Raw genomic sequence first — 14,028 nt, forward strand, 5'->3', positions numbered from 1 at the left:
TAGTAGTCCTTTTGATAAGTCGAAAGTTAAGTCAACTGTGTTACACTTGAATGTTACCTGCATCTTAAATGCATATATCTAATGAGGACTCATTATCTCAACTGTTAACATGATTTGAACTAACAGGTTACACAATCTCTGCAGCAGGGTTACCGACCCACTAAGATGCCTTTCCCAACATGCTGTTCACACTGAAAGGCACATAGGGTTAGGGCACTGGCAGTTCCATGTGAGGCTTGCGTGACATAAATGGCTTGGCAAAAGCTCGAAGCCTGTTTGGACTATCCTACATTAGTCAGGAAATTCATAATGATGCTTTGAAATGTGCTAGACTTTTTGGCAGTGGGACTCAGTAATCGGACATAGGAGAAGCAGAAGTTTTGAAAATCTCAAGAACGAGTAGAAGGTATTGAAGTATATGACAGCAATGCCATCTTCTTACACTGTCAGAGGTTGGTGGGAAGAGCTCAGATACTGTTCTTGCGCTGTACTTTAGCTCGCTGCAGAAAATGGTAACACGTGTTCGTGCTGAAATTCAGGTACTGTCCCAAAACATAGCAATACTGCTAAGAAATGTGGGCACGATGCAATCAGTAAAACTCTGGGAACTTTTTGTGAACTCACTCTTGAACCTCCGCGACTTGATGCAACGTAACAGTTTTTCAGTGTCGCAATGGTGCGTGCAGGAAACGAAGCCACAGAGTTCCCCCACTTTGTTTGTCAAAAGTGAAGTAAAAAGAGTTCTGCTAAGGGTGGGAAGTGGAGATGTAATGAGGCCCTGTGGAGAGACCCTGTTTTCAAAGAAGAACTCGAAACAGAGATCAAAGAATACTTTAAAGCCAACGATACTGGGGAGGTCTCTGAGCAAAGTGTGTGGGAGGCAGCCAAAGCAACCTGGAGGGGGATCCTGATAAGGGAGGGGGCTCGGAAGAAAAGGGAGAGAGCCCTTATCGAGAATACGCTCCGGAGTGACATATGTCAACTTGATAGAGAGGCTTGGGAGGGGGACACCATAGACCCAGATAGGATCCAAGAGGCTAGGAAAAAATGGGAAGAACTCTGCCACCTAGAGCATGACCAGATAGCACGTAAATTACATTTATTGAAGCAGAAATTCTATGAGAAGGGAGATAAGGCAGATGCGCTGCTAGCGGCTGGACTCAGGATCCAACGAGCAGAACGTAGGGTGAAAGAGATCACAGATCCAATCCCTGACCAAGCGCAACATACATCCCCCATCCCAGAACTGTTTGCAAACTTCTATGAGTCCCTATACACTTCAGAAGTAGATCCACACTCACAGGAGATAGATGATTACCTCGCCAGCATTGCCCTTCCAAAAGTTGCAAGCGCTGACTTGGCCCATCTAGAATCCCCCATAACGGAGGACGAAATACACGAGGCGATCAAATGACTCACACTGGGCAAGTCCCTTGGTGAAGATGGTTTCACTGCCGGCTTCTACAAAACATTTTGTGCCCTCCTAACTCCATTCCGGACCACCCTATTTAACGATATCCTTGACACAGGGACTGTCTCGGACTCCTTCGACCGAGCACTCATATCGGTCATTCCCAAGGAAGGCAGAGACCCCACGTGTTGCGGATCATACCGCCCCATATCCTTGCTCAATCTTGATGCCAAAATTTACACACGAGTCCTGGTAGCCAGGTTAGAGGTCCACATGCCCCATCTTGTCCACCCCGACCAGGTAGGGTTCATAATTGGACGACAAGGTGCAGACACCATGAGAAAGACTCTCCTTTTGATCGAGGCCTCCCAAACCATGTGCAAGGATCCCGCTTTACTCTCCGTCGACGCTGAAAAAGCCTTCGATAGAGAGGAATGGGGTTTCCTTGCCGCAGTCCTCCGTGCCGTGGGAATAGGACCGAAATTTAGAAGGGGGATAAAAGCAGTTTACACCGCTCCAAAAGCCTCAGTGTCTGTTAACGGGGAGTACTCGAGATGGTTCGAGCTGAAACGCGGTACCCGGCAGGGATGCCCCCAATCGGCCATCCTCTTCGCCCTCTCCGTAGAGCCCTTGGCCCAAAAATTACGACACGATACCGAAGTAGCAGGCATGCGTCTGGGTGAAGAGGAATTTAAAGTAGCGCTGTATTCCGATGACCTACTTCTTCATACGACAAACCCCACCACATCCATTCGCAGAGCGTTGTACCTCCTGGATGAATACGGCCAAGTATCCGGGTTCAAGGTTAACAAATCCAAGTCCACACTTTTCCCCTTAGAGGGGTCATTGGAAGCAAACACTGAAAGATACCAACCCCTCGGCCTTATGATTGAAAATGAAAAAAATGAAGTACTTAGGAATACAGGTCACAAGGTCGCTAAAAGATCTATATGAAGCCAATTTCCCAGCGCTTCTCCAAAAATTTCACGCAGACCTCGCCAGATGGGACAACCTAACCATATCCTGGTTGGGGCGTTTAAACGCGATAAAAATGACCTGTCTCCCGAGATTGTTATACCCCTTTCAAATGCTCCCCATTCAGATGCCACACCAATTCTTTACAGAAGTCAAGAAGGCGATTCTGACATTTTTATGGCAAGGGAAAAAGCCCAGGATTTCTTACTCCAACTTGACATTACCGACAGACAAGGGTGGAGTGGGCCTCCCAGACATCCAAAAATATTACGAGGCGGCTCAATTACGAATCCTTATTCCCCATCTCCGTAACCAAAAATTGTCCCAGTGGATCTCTATGGACAATCATTATCTTTCCCCAGCAACAATCTCTGAATGGCTGTGGTCCCCTAGAAGGAGAGTACTGAAGAAATCTAAGGCACACCCAATGTTCGCAACCCTATGGGACATATGACGGGAGGGTGGAGATATGGGGAAGAGTACCACATGGCCATCACCATTAAGTCACCTCTGGTCACCGGGCATTAACGACAAGATCCCTAATGTGGAGAGGTTTCAAGCTTGGTATGAGGCAGGCCTGGAGAGGGTGGGGCATCTCTTGAGGAAGGACTCCTTCATCACACTTCCTGAACAGCATTCCACTTTCTGCAGATTAAGGGAGTTTTGAGAAAACCAGAATGGAAGGATAAGCTTAGCAGGGAACTTACCCCGTTTGAAATCATACTCGACTCCAGGACGGAAACGAAAGGGTTGATATCTGTTTTGTATAAAACACTAATGGAAGCTGGAAAGGGCTCAACAGAACCGCTTAGGCTAAAATGGGAAAGGGACATGGGCGAGGATATCGACCGGGAGACATGGGATAAGATATGTAGGATTGTGCCCAAAGCCTCGATCTCATGCCAGTATAAGTTGCACTCGATCAAACTGTTGAATAGGTGGCAATATGACCCGCGCAGGCTCTCTAAGATGTATCAGTCGTCTAGTCCAATGTGTTGGCCGGGATGTGGGTCCACGGCGGATTACTGGCACATGTGGTGGGGTTGCCCTCAGATCAAAATTTACTGGAACGAGGTGCTAGGTTGGATTAGGGATCTAGACGGGATCCAGCGAACAGCAGACCCTTACCTGATCTTATTTGGTCTCGAGAAAATCGAGGATGAGTTGAGAAGTGTCACAGACATACCTGCTTCTATGTTATGATGGTTAAATTTGAATGTATAAGCTGTAATCTGTTTGATATAAACTCCAATAAAACTAAGTTTAAAATAAAAAAAAAAAAAAAGAGTTCTGCACCCATCAAATACTGCGCCACAATAGTATTCAAATGCCAAGCGAAAACATTTTTCTTAGTTTATCACATATTTATTGGTGGCCTTTAGAGATGACATGTGTTTCGGCACCCTAAGTGTGCCTTTTTCAAATCTGGGCAGGCTGAGTTGCTTTATATACTATATATAAAAAAGTAAACAGTCAAAATTAATAGGATATAAGGTAGAATAGATTCCCAGGAGTTCCCAAAAAATATATGTACATATCAGTCATATTAACCATCATATGATCCGATTGGTTCACCATTTCAATTAAGCGTGCTCAGCCAAATTTGTTTTCACATAATGAAGTTGACCATTTCAGAAACATATATACATGAGTTTCACATAACAACATTACAAGTTTATAGGTAAGTTCATTCATCTACATAGAATCTGACACAGTAGTTCTTAACTCACTGAGCTTACTTTCGGAAACCGAGTAAAAGCCATATAGCTTTTAAAGCAGTTCGGCGACTGCCGCGGCTGCCATGGCAGACACGAGGGCCCCTGGCTTCTCTGCAACATATGGTACCCCATGCAGGCGAAGGCCTGGCACCCACAGCAGGACAATATACATAAAGGCCACTTTAAATCACTTCTATGGCAGCAGTGCACCCAAAGTACTGTTGGTAATGCAGTGATTTTAGTACATCAAGGGATGCATAGACTCGCTCTATATTAGATGGCTACCGGGGTAGCTCAGCAGGTTGACAGACCCTTACTGAGATGTTATATGGAAAATATATAATTATGTGTATTGATATATTATTGTTTCTTTTAATGTGTTTAATGTTGAATTTAAACAAAATAAAGAAATATATGCAAAACTTGTTAATCAATTACTTTTTGCAATTACTAATAAAAAAGCAAGCGCTATAAAATGTGTTTGGCCATGGGTTGGGTTGGGCAATCGGTTGGGATATTTCTGCCTCTGTAGTGAAAACCAAAAGTTGGCAGCCACGAACCGAGTTTAATTTCCCAATAACTGCTGTCAGCACAACCGAAGCATTTATTTGTGACTAACCAGTTTGATAAACATAACATCTTTATAAATATAATCTGTGATAAAACACAAAGCAAGGAGCACACAAATTCCAGAGTATTGGTGTGGTGCTCAAAGAAATGAAACCATTTCAAAGAAAACTAGAGAACGCATGTTTCAGCAGAGTTTTTGAGTTTAGACATTACTTTTTTCCCCTATGAACGTTTAAAATGCACATTTGAACAAAAATAATGTGTCCAGCACGTATAATGCCTGCTTTCAACAGTGATCCCCCCTACCCACCCACCACAGTGATGTTCATGACCCATTGATTTCCGTGGTGTCCTTTTCAGGACAGAAGAAAACAAATGGAATGAGCAAACACAGCCAGGAAATGCGCGAGTGACGGCTGGGGAAAGGAGCATCGTTTAGATTAGGTCACCGAGCCTCCAGTTTCTGTCTGCAAAGCTGGGGGCTTGGTAAAGCCTGGTCATGGCTGAGGCAGGCTGGGTCCTGAGATCCAGCCAGACATCTGATGCTGGACCCGGCCAGAGCCCTCCCATGGACCCCAGGGTGTGACAAGGCAGCGGGGCCGAGGTTGTATGATATCTGGTTCCCCCATGGTAGATTGCTTCAGCCAAGCAATCTGCCATGAGGGAGCCGCATATCATTCAACACAGGCAATGCATTCTTCCGTCCCTGCTCGCCTCCTCTCCCCGTGGCCCCCCAAGGTGGGTGCATCAGCATTGCAGTGACCCGGCTCCCTGCACGCCTCCTCTCCCCACGCGTTCGCCTTTGTGGGTCCAAAGGGGGAGAGGGAAGCAGAGGGACAAGAAAAAGCCTGAAACGCTTGCTCCCTGGCACCCCCTCCAAATGTGGTGTGGGGGGCTAAGCCAAGAAGCAGCATCCCTTACCAGGCAAGAAAACACTGGCAGCACCAGCAGGAACACAGCATGGACGCTCCATCCAAATGCAGGAAAGTGCACGTCCAGGCTGTGTTTATTTCCTTTTTCGTGACCATGTCACATTGACTGGGCACGGGGGGCAGCGGCTCGCCATGCACAGTTAAGTGAGGCAAACAAAAGCTATTTTCTCACTTCTCACCGTCCTGGATCACACGCCCCACAGATTGAAGACCTCTGCCTACAGTATGGCTATTTTTAAAGCGAAATACTCAATTGTTATCTTGCTGGTAAGACTACATACAAGTCTGCATTTTCACTGTATACAAGCAAAGTATAAATGAACATGCAGGCACCTAGTCAGTACGACAACGCAGGGAAATAAAGGAATTCCTTCCTATACAGATATACAGCGGAAGAAATTACCTGGGGGGGAGGGGAGTGGGTTGGGAAATCAAGAAAGACATCTTGTGGTATAAACAGACTCTGGCCAGTACACCTCAAAGCATTGCCTGGCAGCACTAAGCGGTAAAGCTAGGCAATAGGCACATAGCCTGCAATGTTCAAATTAGAACCCCTCACCTCGTAAAGGCATCAGTAAAGTTACAGAAATCATACCATGGGAACGTCAGCCCTGCCCGCTGCTCTTCACCCGGGCTGCCGCCGCACTCGTCCCCGACTCCGGTGGTGGCACATATATCATCCCCAGCGCGGGAGGGCTCGGCAGCCCCAAAGGCATCCACGCCCACGTGAGCCTGTGCAGAAAAAGCAAGCATGCGGCTGTGGTAAAAATGGGATCAACATGGGGCTTAATTTCCAACCAGCTGAGCGCATTGCTGTTTTCACAGTGAAAGTCGTGTTGCGCAGATAAGGGTGAAGAAAGATGGCGTATAATCCAACTTGCTGTTGACAGCCGAATTTGGAAAAAAACATCTCCACTGAAATTCCCTTAGGCATGCGCGGCACGGCCACAAATCACTTCTGTTTGTGGGGTTGAGGGGGATAATACCAGCCAAGAAGACAAAGATCCGCTTTTGCTACAACCAAAATCAAAATAGGAAAAAGAAACCCACCAGCACCCAAATATACCTGGCGCTTTGAAACATTTCCAGCGCCTTATAAATAAACCCAAAACAAATACGTGCCCTTACACGGCCTGGAGTGGTCCTTCCTCTGTGAATCTCTTCCTAAGCACGTATAGACATCCCACATGAAAACGTCCCGACAACTTAACAGAAATACATGAAAGACGTCATGATGCCGTAAAGGCATTTTAGAAAGTATCAGCAAACTTTTAAACAAATGCACCATGCTATCGGGTCTCATAGGTACTTTAAATGAACACCCCTCCTCCCCCCATGCAGGAAAAAATAACTCAACCGTTATGCTGGAAATGTGTACCCAAATGCGTCTATCTGCATAAAACACATATCCCCATCTGTTGCACATACATATCCCCACCTGCTGCACATACATATCCCCATCTGCTGCACATAACAAATCCTCCAACGCTCCCCTCTCCTTGGAAGGGAGGAACACGCTGCTCCACTCCATAAAACACATTTCCCACGGGCAAACAGTCTTTAAGTAAATCTCACCCCTGATGCACAGTACAAATCCCCAAAATACACAGAAATACTCCCTTCGCCAGCTCTGCATTACAGTAACAATCAAAATTAGAAAACTTTAAGACTTGCCATAAACCAAACTCAAGCACTAAATAACAAGCAACTATGCGACACGTGCTTTGTAACCCCGCTGAGTCCTGCAACACCTTGCTTCCCTTTGCGTCATGCTTCTGCCATGCCTAACTGACTTGCCTTCCCGCTCGTGTAAAAAAGATGACGAAATGAACGTTGCAGAGCACGTGATGCGGAGCACCTGATGCGGAACACGTGATGACGTATGAAGGAGCGTTGCTATGGTCCGTTTCTCAAATGGGAACTAGACATTACTATTTTCGAAACATCAAATCTCGATTCCAGGCAGAATCAGGTGAGTGTATGCGTTCTCGCTTGTAGTGAATTTTATATGCTTTTTTTTAGCATCAATTAACTTAGACGTTGTCACCCCTTTGTTATATTGTTAAGAGGAGCCCTTTTGCACTTTGTTGTATTGTTACGAGGAGCCCTTTTGCAACCTATGGAAATGCACGTTGAAGCTGTACTTCGTTGTATTGTACTTATCAAATGTGGAAATTACACTGGGCAGCCTGTTGTTGTTGGTATTGTAGACTCAGTAGCTGCTCCTAAGCTCATCTATGGTATGGTTCAGGCTCTGGAATGCTCGCAGAGCAGTAACTGCTGTGCAGCTACTATAAATAATAAAATGAATAAAGACCCTGCTCTGGTGTAAGTGACTATATATATATATATATAATAATCAGGCCCATTGGCAGACCCGGGCAACTGCCCAGGGCACAATTGCCCCAGAGAGTGGAATTGCCTCGGTCCCTTGAGGGCAACATTTCCCTGGGTGTGGGGCGTGATTGCTGTGGGGAAAGTAGCCGCAGCACAGTAGCGGCAGCTGCTGTCTGGCATTCACATAGTACTTGCAGAATGTTATGGAAGTCGGAGGCTCTTGCAACTTTTGCGCTGCTTGGTGGGGGCATAAAAGGGCACCTTTCCTGGTGGCCACCCGCCTTTATAATCTAGCTGGAACAACACACCACAGAGGACAAAAGATAGCTTCCTTTGAGCGTTCCCGGCTTCCCGCCATTCCAATTGCCATCTATCTGGACCCGTGGGCAAAGAAAGAAGACTGCATTGCTTCCCCGAATCACTTGTGTGAAGAACTACTCAGAAAGAAGGGAGGTACAACCCGATGCCTCTGTTGACATTTTAGAAAATTTTCCTTTAAACCAGTGGTCTTCAAACTTTTTTGGTCTGGGGCCCCCCCTCATCCCTCCCTGAGCAAAATTTGGGCAGGCCAGGCCCTCCCAGAAATTCCAAATGGACAGTATGTACAAATGGCTATGAACTATTGCGTGCCGTCATCACACCCTACTCCCAGTATAGTCCGTCTCATCCCACTCCTACCCAGTACCTGGGCTCTCTCCACCCCATCACAGACCCTGGGCTCTTTTCACCCTGCTCCCAGTGCTCCCGCCCATCCTGCTCCCACCACTGTCCCTGGGCACCCTGTTCCTAACACAGTCCGAGTGCCAGTGGGAGCAGGTCATTTTTTTTAAGTGGAGGTGCATACACATTTCCAGGAAAAATGCCACACCGAGCGCAGCAAGGGAACCTGAATCAATCAAGGGGGTGTTCGTGAATGGGACCCTGAGGGACCCACGTTTGTGGAAACAAGGCACAATCACCACACACGAACTGATACGCCAGACACGAGGTTGTATTCCCAAAATCTAGGGTTTATTGCAAAGCAAATGGTCTCAGTTGGCCAACTGGTCTCACGCCCCATGACATGTGTCTACCAGACCTCAGGGGACGCAAGAGCCCCCAGAATCGTACAACAGTTACATATATACAAATCAAGCAGCTAGTAGTAGTGTCACAATTTATACCGCCCCTATTGCATTTCCTTTGAACTAGGCACAATGATTGACAATGGTGACGAGTATGACACCTTCAAACATTCATTTAGTAACGGTTTGCAATTTTGTAAGCCCACAGACATAAGTCTTTGTTTTAAAGAACAATGCTTCTGTTTCTGCAAGCAAGCTGTGCGTAGGAAGAGACACATTCCAGGCCTTACTATCTCCTAGTTTCTATTTGTGTGCTGGGGGTCAACTTGCTCTCTAGAGCTCTAACGGTCTCAGGAAAGGGCGGCCGCAAAGAAGAGCATAATTCAAGTCATTTAATGCTCGCTCTAGCATTTCTACTGTGGTACCGAGACTGGCTGGCACCTGCTGTACTGATTAGAATGCCTTGCTGCTCACTCTTCAAGGATATGTGCGGGAGGAGACCGGGCATTTCTGTCTGGGTTACTGCGTTATGTTTCAACATGCCTCTCGCGGCTTCGCATTTATGCACCAGTGAAGTAGAATAATATTTCAGCAAAGCAGTTTTACATGAAGCAAGAGGCAACATTGGAGAAAACAAGATGGAAAACAAAATGGCGATTTTGGTCACCTTAAAATGGCAGCACCGTGGTTAAGCCTTTGCTACACCCTTCTAATACTAAAACACATGAGGCGGTTGGTCTTCGGCCAATAAAGTACATTTCCTTACGATCGAGGTGGTGTCTACCTTTTCTAGATTGACAACACCCTCCTTTTGGCCGTATGCCAAACACCTCATCCAAACCTTGCATCCTCCTCTGACCAAGTATCTGAGCCAGATTCTGAATCTTGCACACTACTGTTCTCATCTTCATTATCATCAATATCAATTGACATGAATTCTTTTACTGTCTTTGATTCATCATTATCGTGAGTATTTGATTTAATAGTGCTCTTTTTTTCTATCATGTGTACACACTCTTCACTTATCTCAGTGCATATTATAGGTAGGCAATGTATGCAACAACATGTCATGAATATTCCTAGTACTGCTATTAGGATCGCAAATAATTTCCATCTCCATGTTCGTAATACTTCCCAGAACCAGGAACTTATGTTCAATTCCCAGCCTCCTTCAGGGGGGTGAAGGTCAGAGCTTAGAACGTGCAACTTTCTTATTGCTTCAAAAATCGTGGGGGAGGAGTCACTTACAAATATGCAACACGCTGATCCCATGATTTTGCAAACACCACCACGATCAACCAGAATTATATCTAGAGGTATTCTGTTTTGGAGTGACATGAATCTAATTCCTTTTTCCTCGAGGGTCATATTATATAATATATCTGTTGTTCCATTTATTGTTTCCTCTAATATTCTGGACAGTCATCTTATATTAGAAGAGTTTATTGCTTGGCCCCAGAATGGTATGAATGATTTTGCTATATCCTCTGTAATCAAACCTCCTTCATCATTTCGTCGAGGTCGTGACCTGGCCAATTTGGCTATGTCTGCTGTTCTTGAAAGGAATACCCCAGGGAATAGAAAGCCTAAGTAACAAGTACCTCCCAATTTTCTAGGTAACCAGGGATACGCTTTTTCTCCACATATAAAATAAACGGGATCTCCTACATAAATTGGCTCTACCTCCTTATCAAGGAATGCTATGTTCATGCATCTGGTGAATGTTCCCATCATATAGGAACCCTTCTATCTCAAAAGGGGACAGAATGTGGACTATAATTTACTGCATAGGAATGGGGCACTGCGTCCTTATTTCCTTCTGGGTTCATATGAAACGTGATCACAGATATTTAGGGCACCGACAATCTGTCTCGTGGCATTATCGCTGGTGTAATCAATCGTGCTCTATGTAATATGGAACAACCTACTGGTTTCATAATGATCTCTTCAAATTCATTCATGTTTGTTTTGTCTAGCTGACCAGTTTCACTTTCGTTCCATTTCCCATAATACAATGCACTCAAAGAGGTGTAACATGCAGAACTCAATGGCAGGGGCTGCACATACCAACCAATCCCCTTACCGCCATGCTGTGGCAAGTGGGCACAAACCCAGCAATTATTTTTCCTTAACATTGAGTGTGTCATGTTCATTATTATATGTCTCTCTTCCATTGGGGATAAGGTGTAGGAAATCACATGGACTGGGCTTTCCGTTGTGGAAATGTTTATAACGGACAAGAGAACTTCTAATGGGTGCATTTCTTCCAAGTACCATAATACCAGTACTGTCATTATTGGGGCCAATATACTCATTATACACATTTTTATCGTTGAGCTCAGCATACAATTTTTTTGACCATTTTCTTTTTGTAACCTTCTATGCGCTATGTTTAATTCATTATCCGCAGTGGTGCAGTAGGGGGCAGAAGCTGGTTTCGGCATTTTTCTCTCACGGCTCTTCTTCAGCAGTGTTCGTCGTGAATATCTCTCTTCGTTGCACTTGTTGGAATGTCAATAAGTTCGATAAATGCCAACAGTCTGTTCTGCCAGTTCTTAGCAGCCTGGATTGCTACATGCTGGGCAAGATCTGGGTGTCTGCACATTGCTCTAAAAACTCTATTGCCTTCTCAATTGCCTTCTTACCATGTGCGCCCCGTTTGTTTGTACGGGTTCAGGACACATGGATTTTATGTTAGCACCGAGGAGCCTCGTTTATTGGGCTGTCCTAGTTGCACAACCCTCACGCCGCTCTCCTCTAGGCCTCCGGTTCCTACTTCATCTGAAAATAGGAAACTGAGGCAACAAAAAGATCAACAGAGATGTATGTTTGATCACTCCTTCTTCCGAGGCCGCAAATTGTATCGCCTCGCTCCTGGTGTCGTGTGATCAATGAATAGTGCGGATGTACTTCCAGACTCAAGCTCGGGGTCAGCCTGTGGCGCAATAGCAGATGATGGTGGGCGCCACAGTGATGATGCAGCTTTCGTTTCAGGCTGCGGCGCAATGAAAGAGGGGGTGCGCCAAAGTGGTACACGTTTAGTGTTTGTCAGCAGTGATGCAGGTTCTGCTGAACAACGTTGGGGCACTCCTTGCCCTTCCCCTTTTACAGCAATCTTTTTCAGGCTTTGTGTCAGGATCAGGCACATTTTGTGGCAAAGAACTGGCAATCGTTTCTGGGACCGCTGTCTCTTTCTGGTCATCCCAATTAGTCAGTTTTTCAGACAGTGATGGGACCTTCTTGGCGTGTGTCGCATTGATCCACGCCTTCCTTCCATCCACGCGAATTGCCGTTTGCGTAGTTAGGGGGATCAGATGGGGTCCACGCCATCTGGGTGCTAACGATGTCTTCCGCTCAAAGTTCTTAATTAGCACCCAATCTCCTGGCTCCAGTGCGTGTCCTGGGCCAGTGTATCTTATTGGTAATGCCTCCTGCACCTGCTGATGAATGAAACGCAATTTTTGAATTAAAAGATTAAAATAAATGCTGAGCACAGGGTATTCAAGTTCCCTCAGCCTTTTCGGCTGGTGTGCACACCAAACATTCGCCGGTCTCCCCATTACGATTTCGTACGGGGAGAGCCCAGTTCTTGCCTGCACAGATGTGCGCATGCATAGTAACGCTAGCGGTAATGCATCTACCCAGCTTAACTTGCTACCTGCGCATATTTTGCTTATTTTGGACTTCAGAATGCCGTTGTGGCGTTCAATAAGACCGGCAGACATGGGGTGTTTAGAACAATGGAATCGCTTATCAATCTGGAGACCTGCACAAATCTGTAATATTACTGCGCCCACAAAATCCGGACCGTTTTCTATATGACACGGGGCAAACCAAAACGGGAGAAGTACTCCTTCAACATTACTTTTGCAGTGCTTATGGCAGTACAGTCCTTGAGTGGATATGCTTCCACCCATTTGCTAAATGCACATATGACCACCAGAACATACTTCAAGTTTTGGCGTCCCTCCATCTCTATGAAATCAAAATAGATCACCTCAAACGGCATAGAGGGAGGGCCGAAACTGCCTGTTGGAGTCACCGTTCCCTTTCCCACATTGTGTTGAAGACACGTGATACAGTTCTGGACCAACCTCTCTGCATTTTTCTTTGTGTGCATTCTCCCATACTGTGGCTAGATGTTGGACTATCTTTTTGGCACAAATATGAGTGGGACTGTGGGCCATCGTGACCATTGCAGTTCCATAGGAATTGGGCAACATCCAGTTTCTACTTTCCTTGTCCACCCAGCATCCTTCTAGATCTAATTCTGCAGAGCCCTCAGCCCACCCTCTGATTTCATCAACAGTGGCTTCCGCCTGCATCTCTTTGACAGTAGCAATTCCATTTTCTATCATGCAGGGGACTTCCTCAGACTGTGCTGTTAACATTTTGGTATTCAAGTCAGTGGCAGTTTGTTTTGCAATTCTGTCTGCAAATGCGTTTTCTTCTCCCATTTTTCATGTTACTTTTTTGTGCGCCTCGCATTTCACTATCGCTAGGCGCTTTGGACACGTGAGCACAGACAGCAATCGCACAGACAGCAATCGCACAATCAAAGGGCCATGTTGAATTCTGGCCCCATGTGATGTCAAGAAACCTCTCTCTGGCCAGAGTCAGCCTAAGTTATGAACCACGCCAAAGGCGTATTGGCTGTCAGTATATATGTTTACACTCAGGTTTTCAGAAATCTCACAAGCTCTGGTCAAGGCTATTATCTCCGCCGCTTGTGCAGAGTTGAAGGGGATTCTTTTACTCTCCACAATACTTTTTAACGTGGTGATAGCATAGGCAGCAGTTGATGTGCCATCAGGTAGTTTAAAACAGGAGCCGTCACAAGACAACTCTCCATCTGGCTCTTTTTGTGGGGTATCTGTCAAATCAATTCTCCCCTTCGTTTCTTCCTCAGTAACCATTAAGCAATCATGAGGAGGTGATTCATTCTCACCGAGTTCCTCCGTGGGCAGTGGCATTAATTCTGCAGGATTCAAAGCGCTACACCTCATAATTTGGATGTGTGG

General features: G+C 45.8%; 1 protein-coding gene and 1 long non-coding RNA gene across 4 annotated transcripts in view; one reads left to right on the plus strand and one right to left on the minus strand.

The window, feature by feature from the left end:
- Positions 1-7,414, minus strand: part of LOC138472961 (uncharacterized) — a 142,646-nt gene extending 135,232 nt beyond the window's left edge. The window contains exons 1-2 of one of the 3 annotated variants that reach the window (XR_011268702.1): positions 7,330-7,414; positions 6,202-6,338 (exon numbers count right to left, since the gene is read on the minus strand). This is a non-coding gene — a long non-coding RNA (uncharacterized lncRNA). Of the gene's footprint in view, positions 1-6,201; positions 6,339-7,280 lie in introns of all 3 variants that reach the window. The other 2 variants (XR_011268703.1, XR_011268701.1) reach the window with 2 other exon arrangements.
- A 65-nt stretch (positions 7,415-7,479) lies between these two features.
- The window catches only part of ZNF518A (zinc finger protein 518A), a 234,738-nt gene continuing 228,189 nt past the window's right edge, over positions 7,480-14,028 (plus strand). The window contains exon 1 of the mRNA XM_069611385.1: positions 7,480-7,578. The gene's annotated coding sequence lies outside the window, so the exon portion shown is untranslated. The remainder of the gene's footprint in view (positions 7,579-14,028) is intronic.

The sequence above is a fragment of the Ambystoma mexicanum genome, chromosome 8 (assembly GCF_040938575.1).
Source record: "Ambystoma mexicanum isolate Mex_15411 chromosome 8, UKY_AmexF1_1, whole genome shotgun sequence".
NCBI lineage: Eukaryota > Metazoa > Chordata > Amphibia > Caudata > Ambystomatidae > Ambystoma > Ambystoma mexicanum.